This window comes from Carcharodon carcharias, assembly GCF_017639515.1.
Source record: "Carcharodon carcharias isolate sCarCar2 chromosome 27 unlocalized genomic scaffold, sCarCar2.pri SUPER_27_unloc_1, whole genome shotgun sequence".
Lineage (NCBI taxonomy): Eukaryota > Metazoa > Chordata > Chondrichthyes > Lamniformes > Lamnidae > Carcharodon > Carcharodon carcharias.
Genome location: NW_024470624.1, coordinates 368329 through 380392, shown reverse-complemented (window position 1 = coordinate 380392; position 12064 = coordinate 368329). Strand labels below are relative to the sequence as shown.

At 45.0% G+C, this 12064-nt stretch overlaps 1 pseudogene; it reads right to left on the bottom strand.

The window, feature by feature from the left end:
- LOC121273568 overlaps positions 1-12064 on the bottom strand; it is a 54856-nt pseudogene that overhangs the window by 19215 nt on the left and 23577 nt on the right.

Genomic DNA, 12064 nt, shown 5'->3' with positions numbered 1-12064 from the left:
TCTTCAGTTTCAGTTCTCATTAGGATTGCTGCAAGTTTGAAATTGGTTTAAAAACAGGGAGAAACTAACTGGACAGGATGAGTATCACACTGAGGCTGGGGGAATGAATAGAGTTCTGATCTCCGTCATTCACAATGACATCATTGCGTGAAGCGGTACAACTGAGCACGCCCCGCGTTGGCAGCAAATGCAGCCGCAAAAAATAGATCCAAATGGAGAACAGAGTTGACTGGCTGAAGTTGTTGAACTCAATGTTGAGTCCAGAAGGCTGTAAAGTGCCTCATCAGCTTGTGTTGTGCTTCACGAGAACATTGCAGCAGGCCGAGGACAGAAATGTGAGCATGAGAGCAAGGTGGTGAATTACAATGGCAGCAACTGGAAGGTCAGGGTCATGCTTGTGGACTGAGCGGAGGTGTTCCACAAAGAGGGCAGCAAACAGGGGACAGATGAATTAAAGAGAAACCATTTGGGTCCAGAATATTGTGCACATCCTTTTACTCTGGTTGTCTTTGATCCTCAAGTAATTTTCTGTTTTTTTAAACCATGTTCTGTTTCAATCAGAAACTTTTATCAATCAAAATATTTGATTTTTCTGGACTTTCCATGATTAGATTTATTCACTTTAGGGAAAGTGGGTGAGAGGGGTTGGCAGGCTCTTTAACAGAAAGTGAGTCCCTCTAAAGTAATTGGCAAAGGAGCCAGAGGGGGAGATGAGATTTTAATTTTGACACAGCGATGTTAGAAAATGGGGTTCAGGGAGTCAATTAACCCTTTATCTCCTTTTCCCAAACTCGGAAATGATTCACAGTGATAACCCTTATTGGTGACAGCGGTTAGATTTTGTGCAGTATAAATAAGACCTGACACATGCTCATGTCTGAGCAGTAGTATCAAAGTGCAGCAGCATTACCATTACACTCTGGGTAGAAGCACCATCTCCACGTAAATGCTCCCTGGTCTGCCCCAGATGCCATGGCACCAGTCAATGCAATATGTAAAACCTCTACAAATCTCTGTGCTCGGGGAATCCCTTCTGATACTTTTTTACATCACAAAGTCTATGGAGACTGATTTCACCCAATCATTGCTGAGCTAACATTTGAACGGACCAATTACAAAACCTGTCATTGAACCATCTGTACCCGCCCAAGCCACGTCAAACTCTCAAACAATTGGCTTCCCACGCTCCGTCCCCAGTACAGGGAGTCAGCATTCCCATGCCAAGCAGTGAAAACATGGTGGCCTTGACACCCAGGTGTCGTCTAGGATTCAAGGCACTCTTGTTTTCTCTGTCCTCTGGTAGCTGTTCATCTCCCTGTTCCCACATAGCAAGTCATCTCTTCTTAGCTCTGCCAGATTTCTGCTGCAGTTTGGCCCCTTTTACACCTTTTGGATCAATAAAACCCAAACCACAATTACTTATCCTGTCACCTGTCAACCATCCTTCCCCAGGGCATAATCTGGTGAACAACCCTTGTGTCAGTGGAAACAGTTTCTCTTTATTTGATGTAAACCCTTCATGATCTTGCTGTGAGGAGCCCGTTTTTGGATAATTTGACGAACATTTAATTCTGGATATTCTAACCCCTGAGTTATTTTTTAAAGTCTGCAGTATTAATTCAGAGCTGCGAATGTGCTATTCTTCAATAAAGCCCAGTTCAACAGAGATACCCAGTGGGAACATCTTAAAAGGGAAGGAATACTTTGTATATGTAATTGAATAAGGAACTACTGTTGCCAGGCTAAAGACTCTTGCTGATTGCTTCAAAACATGTGCCCAAAGAGAAGTATTCTTTGAGCATCTTAGTTCTTTAAGACCCTCAGTCTGAGAGTGTGTGCCTTAGAATTAGGCTGCAAGAAAATACTCTCTTTCGCTCTCTCTACCCCACCTTTGAATTAAACCTTCCTCAGTGTGTGTGTGTGTTTGAGTCTGCTTTTTTTAAAAAGAGGGAATTTGTTGCACTTCTAAACTACCAGTTGTATGTTAACCAGTTGATTCACTTGTTTTTTGTGTTTTCTAGCCAGAAGCCTGGTTAGAGTGTTTTTAGGCTGGGATTGGACTGTTTTGTGGGTGAATTAAACATTTAAACTATTGTTATGACCTGTGGAGTAGTGGCGCTAGAATGAACTGCACACCCCTGCTATCTTGGTCCATAACTTTGCCTAAACTCAGATAAACTAAATGAACCTGAACGATCCAATTGTTCTACTCCATGGAACAATATACGGAAATGGTTAAATCCCAACCCAGTAATAAAAATGACAAATTATCGAATGACAACAGGTCTGATTTGAGATGAGGTTATGTTACTTCAAGTACAGTATGTTTCAAGAACCATCTTGTGTTTGCGAATTGGACTCTATTCATGGAGGTGCTGAGTGACCACTGAGGCAGGATTGTGGGTCGCTGCTTAATTGAGCTAATGAAAGTAGGTCGTGTGTTTCATAACTAAATCTTTTCCATTTAAATAAGCATTAATATTATTTGCTATTTCAGATTCCAGTCTTACCTGATGGTTAAGTCTCCTTTGAACTAAAGTATTTTAGGGAGTCAATTTGGAACCGAGTAATTAGGTGCCTGCAACCAAATTAAACTCAGCCAAAATTTTAATGATACACCCCTTTAAAACTGACAGAGGTCGTCAAGAAGATGCAAGAAAGATTCATAAGGATAATACCAGAACTAAGAGTGTTTAAGTTACAGGAAAGAGTGAACAGGCTGGGGAAGAAAAGGCTGCGGGTTGACCTGATAAAGGACTTCAAGATTATGAATGGATGCAACAGGGTTGATGTTATTAAGTCGTCACTGTCAGTGCAGGATAGAAATTCAGAAGTGACAATTCTAATGATCATAAAACATGTTTCTCCCCCTTCAAATTATAAATATCTGCCATCCCCCAATGCAAGTCATCCTCCCTATTGAATTTAACACTAATTCATCCGACAATCCTCCTCCTGCTTTTTCCCCAATTCCCCCTCCTCAAGGTGCTGACTCTCAGGTTAAGTTTTACACTCACCTATTGCCCTCCCCAATATGTCAACCAAGTGTCTAAATCTTTACACCTGAAGTTAACAAACTGTTTTGCGAAGGGGGCGTCACAATCAAATCCAATGACTATCCACATGTATTTTGCGTCAGGGTGGGGTCACTGCGCTCCCCATCTCCACTTTCCATCCCAGTCCCAGGAGTTTGGAGACTGGGCTCCGGATGAGTAATGGCGGCTGCAGCTCCCACAATCCCCTGCGCTGGAGAAACTGGTCTTCGGTCGCGCAAAACAAAAACAATTACCTGGAAAAACTCAGCAGGTCTGGCAGCATCGGCGGAGAAGATTAAAGTTGACAATTCGAGTCCTCATGACCCTTCAACAGAACTGAGTAAAATTAGGAGAGGGGTGAAATATAAGCTGGTTTAAGGTGGTGGTGGGGGGGGGGGGGGGGGGGGGGGGGGGGTGCGGGTGTGGAGAGAAGTTGTGGGGGGGTGGTGGTTGTTGGGACAAGCAAGCAGTGATAGGAGTAGATAATCAAAAGTTGTCACAGACAAAAGAACAAAGAGGTGTTGATATTATGTAAGAGAATGGGGAGGCTGAGCGTCAACTTGCAGACACTTCCTCCTACCTCTCCCTGGACCATGACCCCACCACTGAACATCAAGCCATTGTTTCCAGGACTGTCACTGATCTCATCTCCTCTGGAGATCATCCTCCCACAGCTTCCAACCTGGTAGTCGCCCAAACTCGGACGGCCCGCTTCTACCTCCTAACCAAAATCCACAAACAGACTGTCCCAGCAGACCAATCGTGTCAACCTGTTCCTGCCCCATGGAACTCATTTCTCATTATCTTGACTCCCTTCTCTCTCCCCTTGTCCAGTCCCTTCCCATCTACATCCGTGATTCCTCTGACACTTTATGTCACATCAACAATTTCCAGTTCCCTGGCCCCAACTGCCTCCTCTTCACCATGGACGTCCAATCCCTCTACACCTCCATCCGCCACCAGGATGGTCTGAGGGCCCTTAGCTTCTTCCTCAAACAGAGGCCTGAACAACCCCAACCACCAGTACTCTCCTCCGTCTGGCTGAACTTGTTCTCACACTGAACAATTTCTCCTTTAATTCCTCTCACTTCCTCCAAATAAAAGGTGCGGCTATGGGTACCCGCATGGGCCCCAGCTATGCCTGTCTCTTTATTGGGTATGTGGAACATTCCTTGTTCCAGTCCTACTCCGGCCCCCTTCCACAACTCTTTCTTCGGTACATCGATGATTACTTCGGTGCTGCTTCATGCTCTCGTCAGGACTTGGAAAAATTTATTAATTTTGCTTCCAATCTCCACCCCTCCATCATTTTCACGTGGTCCATCTCTGACACTTCCCTTCCCTTCCTTGACCTCTCTGTCTCAATCTCTGGTGATAGACTGTCCACCAATATCCATTACAAACCCACCGACTCCCACAGCTATCTCGACTACAGCTCCTCACACCCCACTTCCTGTAAGGACTCCATCCCATTCTCTCAGTTCCTTCGCCTCCGTCGCATCTGTTCCAATGATGCTACATTCAAAAACAGTTCCTCTGACATGTCCTCCTTCTTCCTTAACCGAGGTTTTCCACCCACGGTCGTTGACAGGGCCCTCAACCGTGTCCGGCCCATCTCCCGCGCATCCGCCCTCACTCCTTCTCCTCCCTCCCAGAAACATGATAGGGTCCCCCTTGTCCTCACTTATCACCCCACCAGCCTCCGCATTCAAAGGATCATCCTCCGCCATTTCCGCCAACTTCAGCATGATGCCACTACCAAACACATCTTCCCTTCACCCCCCTTATCGGCATTCCGTAGGGATCGCTCCCTCCGGGACACCCTGGTCCACTCCTCCATCACCCCCTACTCCTCAACCCCCACCTACGGCACGTCCACATGCATACGCAAAAGATGCAACACCTGCCCCTTCACTTCCTCTCTCCTCACTGTCCAAGGGCCCAAACACCCCTTTCAAGTGAAGCAGCATTTCACTTGCATTTCCCCCAACTTAGTCTACTGCATTCGTTGCTCCCAATGCGGTTTCCTCTACATTGGAGAGACCAAACGCAAACTGGGCGACTGCTTTGCAGAACAGCTGCGGTCAGTCCGCAAGAATGACCCAAACTTCCCTGTCGCTTGCCATTTTAACACCCCACCCTGCTCTCTTGCCCACATGTCTGTCCTTGGCCTGCTGCATTGTTCCAGTGAAGCTCAACGCAAACTGGAGGAACAGCACCTCATCTTCCGATTGGGCACTTTACAGCCTTCTGGACTGAATATTGAGTTCAACAACTTTAGATCATGAACTCCCTCCTCCATCCCCAACCCCTTTCCGTTTCTTCCCCCTCCCTTTTGTTTTTTCCAATAATTTATATAGATTTTTCATTTCCTACCTATTTCCATTATTTTTAAATCTATACCTTTTATGACCTGTGAGTCTTATTTCACCCCACCCCGACTAGAGCTGTACCTTGTGTGTCCTGCCATCCATTCTTAATTAGCACATTCTCTTAGATAATATCACCACCTTCAACACCTCTTTGTTCTTTTGTCTGTGACATCTTTTGATTAGCTGCTCCTATCACTGCTTGCTTGTCCCTACAACCACACCCACCCCCCCAACTTCTCTCCCCCCACCCCCCTGCCGCCCCCCCCCCCCCCACCTTAAACCAGCTTATATTTCACCCCTCTTCTAATTTTACTCAGTTCTGTCGAAGGGTCATGAGGACTCGAAACGTCAACTCTTTTCTTCTCCGCCGATGCTGCCAGACCTGCTGAGTTTTTCCAGGTAATTCTGTTTTTGTTTTGGATTTCCAGCATCCGCAGTTTTTTGTTTTCATCTCTATCGGTTACGCAGGCATGCAGCCCAGGGCTGTGCATGTCCGAGGGCGGTGGTGAGGGGAGGTCGGGGGGTGATGGGCGGTGAGCTGCGCATGTGCAAGGGAGTGAGAAGGTGCGCATGTGCTTGGAGGGCCCACCATCCTCCCTTCATGCTCAGGGGCTGACCAATGGGTAGAGATGGAGGACCGGAAGGGCTCTGGTCCTCCAGCCAATCAGAGCGCGGGCTTTGTGTCAATGAGAATTGAGCTTCACACAGACTAAAACTTCCTCCTGTATCCAACATCTGTGAGTAAAACACTTTCTTTTCTCCCCCTTTCTATTTCTTTTCTCATTCTGGGGGGGAGTTGTTGACTTGCAGGAACTGAAGGGAAAGGAAGTGAATCCAGGGAGGGTGCAGACTTTGGAAAGGTTGGCCCAGGTCTCTCTGTCTCTTAACGACATTGACATCCTTTGCTCCCTCAGCTTGACACATTTATTTGTCTGGCTAAAAGGATGGTCTCTTTCCTTATGTTCACAATTAAAGGGGTGGTTTCCCCAGGAGATGGCTGACATATAGTGGGACAGTAAATTAATATAGCGCAGAAATATGTCTCGTGTTATTGTATGGCAAATATTAGATATATTATTTATGGTGCTGCAATAAAGTGCATTTATTGTTACTTCTCGTCTTGTAATATAGCCCTGTGGCTATTTTATATATTTCCAGTCATTGGCTCATCACAGCACAGAAGGAGCCCATTTGGCACCTCCAGTCCATGCTGACTCTCTGCAGACCAATCCAATCAGTCCATTCCCCCTCTATATCTCTAGTCCCCTGTCAGTTTACTTCTCCCAGCGCCCATCCAATTTCATTTTAAAGTCATGAATTGTCTCCACTTCCTTCATCCTCGTGGGCAGCGAGTTCCAGATCATGACCAATCACTGCCATATAAAATTCTCCCACAGATTCTCCCTGTATCTGTAATCAGTAAATGTGCATATGTGAATATTCTCAAGTCTTGGATTGGAAACAGTGACAATGGATCTGTTGGTCAGCATGAATCGGCATCTTCAGGAGAATTGGGAGGGTGTATATTCAGTGTAGCAGAGTGAGAATGGAGGGAGAGTGTGTGGGACAGAGATTTACAGCTTTTGGGAAATGAGAGAGGAAAGAATGTACCAAGAAACTAGAATTGTCTTTTCTGAATTTCTATCATGTACTAACAGTGATGACTTTTGTAAATAACTGTTGCAGGACATTGGAAGCAGAGGATTTACAGACAGATACCAGACAACGCGACAGAGAAAAGAATGTTCCATTGCAACTAGTCAACAGAACTAGTCTGTTCTGATTTTCTACCCTGAACTGACAGTGATCATATTTGTAAATTCATTTTACAGGATATTAGAAGGGGAGGATTTACAACCAGAAATCTCACACCAAAGCTCACATCAAGATCTTATAGAGTCACTGCATTTATCAGATCTGGATATCATCGGCCTTTGAACCTGGAAGGACAAATGTTTGTCTGTTCTGTCTGCTTCAAAAGATTTTAAATATCAGTGTGACTGGAAGAGCACAGAGACACACACACACCTGAGTGAGAGTGCTCCAATGTACTGACTGTGGAAAGCGCTTTAACCAGTTACACAGCCTGTAAAAACATCACCATTCACAGCAGGGAGAGACTGTACATGTGTTCTGTGTGAGGACAAGGCTTCAACTGACCATCAACTGGAGAGACACAAGGACACGTGCACCATGGAGAAACGGTGAAAATGTGGGGACTGCAGGAGGGGATTCAGATCCCCATCTCAGCTGGAAATTCATCAACACCATCACTCTGGGGAGAGACCATTCACCTGCTGTGAGCGTGGGAAGGGTTTCATTCAGTCATCCCGCCTGCTGACACACCAGCGAGTTCACACCAGGGATAGGTCATTCACCTGCTCAGTCTATGGGAGGAGATTTAATGATTCGTACATTCTGTGGACACATCACCGTGTTCACACCAGGGAGAAGCCGTTCACCTGCTCTGAGTGTGGGAAGGGGTTCACTCAGTTATCCAACCTGATGAGGCATCAGTTGGTTCACACTGGAGAGAAGCCTTTTACCTGCTCGATGTGTGCGAATAGATTCAGTGACCAATCCACCCTGCTAACACACTGGCACATTCACACAGGGGAGAGGCTATTCATCTGCTCCGTGCGTGGAAAGGGATTTACTCAGTTATCTACGCTGTTGATGCACCAGCGAGTTCACATTGGGGAGAGGCCGTTCACCTGCTCTGAGTGTGGGAAAGGATTCACTCAGACATCCCACCTGACGTCACACCAGCGAGTTCACATCAGGGAGAGACCATTCACCTGCTCTGAGTGTGGGAAAGGATTCACTCAGACATCCCACCTGACGTCACACCAGCGAGTTCACATCAGGGAGAGACCATTCACCTGCTCCATATATGGGAGGGGTTTCAGTCACTCATACACCTTACGAAAGCATCAGCGCGTTCATAATGTGCAGAGGCCGTTCATCTGCTCTGAGTGTGGGAAAGGATTCATTCAGACATCCAGTCTGCTGAGACACCAGCAAGTTCGCAAGTGATTCTAGGGGTTGGATTCTGCTGTTAATTCACATCCAGGCAGGGGGAACCATATATACGAAACTCGACATAAGCCACAGTTATCAGCAGGTCAATCTGGAAAAGGCTCTCGGGATTTTGTGACTATCAACACACATAGTGGGTTTTACTAGTTTACCAGGTTACCCTTCGGAGTCTTGTCAGCTCTGCCAGGCTCTGTATGGCTCTATATGGCTCTGTTTTGTTCTACCTGGCTCTGATTGGCTCTACTAAATAGAACAGAATGTTCATTCTGACACTTGGTGAAGTGGGAGGGTCGGAGGGTTTCTTTCCACTGGACTGATCAGTCTCACGACTTTGCTTCCAGTGGGCTGATGCTCTTTGAGCCTGGGAGTGCACATTTCCACTGAAATGATGTACAAAAGCTGATGAAATACATTTATTTTATCCTGGATTGTAAATAGTATTTTTCCTACCAGTGGATCACACTCTCACCTCTGAGTCAGAAGGTTGATGGTTCAAGTCCCAGTCCAGGGACCTGAGGACAAAAATCACATCCATCATTCCTTGTGCCAGCACTGAGGGAGTGCTGCACTGTCAGGGTTGCTGTCTTTTGGATGAGATGCTAACCCAAGGGCCCCGTCCGCTGCTTTGGGTGGACTTAGAGCTTCCTGTGGCCACTATGTTGAAGTTGAGCAGAGGAGTTATCCCCAGTGTCCTGGCCAATGTTTATCAATCAACGTCACTAAAAACACATCATTGGTCATAATCACATTGCTGTTTGTGGGATCTTGCTGTGTGCAAATTGGCTGCTGTTTCCTATATTACAACTGTGACTTCCCTTTGAAACACATCATTGGCTGTAAAGCACTTTGGGGTGTATTGTGGTCGTGAAAGACGATACATAAATACACGTTTTTAAATTTAAGATTGACATTATCTGATCTTGTTATCTGTAACTTAATTTATTTCGTCCACCCCCAACTTGCCATTTAATAAATTCACTTTGCGTTAATTTGTTAAAATCTTGTCCAAACCAAAGGCAGAATTCCCTGGATAGTAAATTTTAAAAGTTTATTAAACAAAAAATGTTTACTTCACAACTTCAAGACATTGACTTTTACAACTTCATGTGGGTGATCAGTCTGTAGAAGCGTAACCCTCTCTGGCTCCTTCTTTGACAGTAATTCTTGTGGGATTCGCCCTCAGAAGTCTGGCTCCTTCTCTGACAGTAATTTCCTTGGAACTCAGTCTCGGGAGTCTTCAGTACTTGGCTAGCAAGGAAGACCTTCAGAACCTCTACTTTTATCCCCAAAGTGACCATTACCTCACATCAGAGTTGGGCCTGTTGTAACATGACAATTTGTCAATTTGGTCACTCGGTTAATTTAATTGGATCCCCATTATTTTCACCTCTTCTCTCATTATATTAGACAGGAATACAATAGAACTATTTCATACTATCCCTTTATCTGATTCTATACAATCCCTTATTCAGGCAGTTTCAAATGTTGAGGCTAATCAGAGCTTGAAGGTCTCTCTTGCCAGTACATTTCTCTTCATTGCTCATTCTTTACATACACAGCAATTAAGGTTTTACATTTTTACAGCAAATAAAATTCAATCTTTTACTTTCACAACTGATTCATTTTTTTTCATTAATTGTAATTCAATTAAGGCTCACTACTTATTCAATCATCTATTACTGACTGATAGTTAACTGCAGATTACAGTATTAATTAATAGATTTGGTTAATAGAAGATACACTGGTTCAAGAAGACAATCTATGGAGGACAACAGCTAATACTAACAGCTAACACTAATCTGAATCGGCTTGAACAATGAGCCTTATTCTTGAGCTGGACATTGGCAGAATATGATGTCTTGTAGATTTTGAATATTAAGAAATAATTTCTTTGTGTAAACAATTTCTGCTAGCTGTGCATTTTAGAGAATGATTTACATTTATACAGTGTTAATTTTTAAAATACAGATCCAACCACATTAGAGTTTAAAATGGCTTCCTTGACCTTGCTACTTCGAACAGTGAATACGGAATGAAAGTGATTGATGTTTAAAACTAAATTTGATTACCTAGGCCTACCCACAGTTTCCTACATTGCAACAGTGACAACACTTCACAAGTACTTGACTGGCTTTTAAAAGCTTTAGCAAGTCCTGTGGTTATAAGAGGTGCTATAGAAATGGATTTTAAAATTTGTCCCCAAATTTGGATATATGACAATCGATCCTCTCATCAAAATCATTGTTAAAGATTGAGTCTTAATTTTGAGTAATAACAATGTCTGAAACCATTTCGTATACTCTGTGACAATGCAAACACACCATATCCTGAATGATTTGTTTTAAAACACAGTGAGTTGCTGTGATTTGGAATTCACTGTTTGAAAATGGTGCAAGAAGCAGATTGGACTCTATCCTTCAAAAGGGAAATGGACAGATTCTTGAAAGGAAATGAAAATGGCAGGGCAATGGGATTAACTGGACAGCTCTTTCGTGAGCTGGCTTGAGCATGATGGGCTGAATGGCCTCCTTCTGTGCTCTATGGGATTTTGCACATTGAAAGTGAGTGACTGGAACCTGAGGACGTCACCGTGGAGCAGAGTGATTCCTATTGGCTGATTCAGGCAGGGTTCCATTGTGGACGTCACAATGCGGAAGTTGGACAATGAGCTTCAGACTGAAATTTCCTCCTCTGGGCAACATCTGTGAGGAAATCAATGTTTCCCCCTTTCCATTTCTTTTCTCATTCTGGGGGCAAATTGTTGACTTGCAGGAACTGAAGGGAAAGGAAGTAAATCCAGGGAGGGTACAGACTCTGGAAAGGTTGGCCCAGGTCTCTCTCTCTCTTAAAGACACTCGAGTGAGAGTGTTTCCAGTGCACTGACTGTGGAAAGAGCTTTAACCAGTTACACAGCGTGAAAAAACATCGCCATCCACAGTGAGGAGAGACCGTGCACATGTTCTGTGTGGATGAGGCTTCATTTGATTGTAGAACCTAAAGAGACACAAGGACACGCGCACCATGGAGAAACCTTGGAAATGTGGGGATTGTGGGAAGGGACTCAAAGCCCTGTCTGAGCTGGAAACACATTGACGCAGTCACGCCGGGGAGAGGCCATTCACCTGCTCTGAGTGTGGGAAGGGATTCACTCACTCATCCAACTTGCAGGCACACGAGCAGTTTCATACCGGGGAGGGGCCATTCACCTGCTCCATTTGTGGGAAGGGATTCACTCAGTTTTCAACCCTGCTGCGACACCAGGCAGTTCACGCTGGAAGGAGGCCATTCACCTGCTCTGAGTGTGGCAAGGGATTTACTAGATCATCCAGTCTGCTGACACACTTGCGAGTTCACACCGGAGAAAGGCCATTCACCTGCTCTGTGTGTGGGAAGGGATTCGGCAATTCATCCAGCCTCACGAGACACCAGCGAGTTCATACTGGGGTGAGGTCATTCCAATGTTTCCTTTGTGGAAAGGGATTCACTCTTTCAACCAGCTGTGGAGACACCAGTGAATACATGCCAGGGAGAAGCTGCTTTGAGTGTGGGAAGGGATTCACTAATTCACCTGCCCTGCAGAACCACCAGTGAGTTCACACTGGGAAGATGCCATTCACC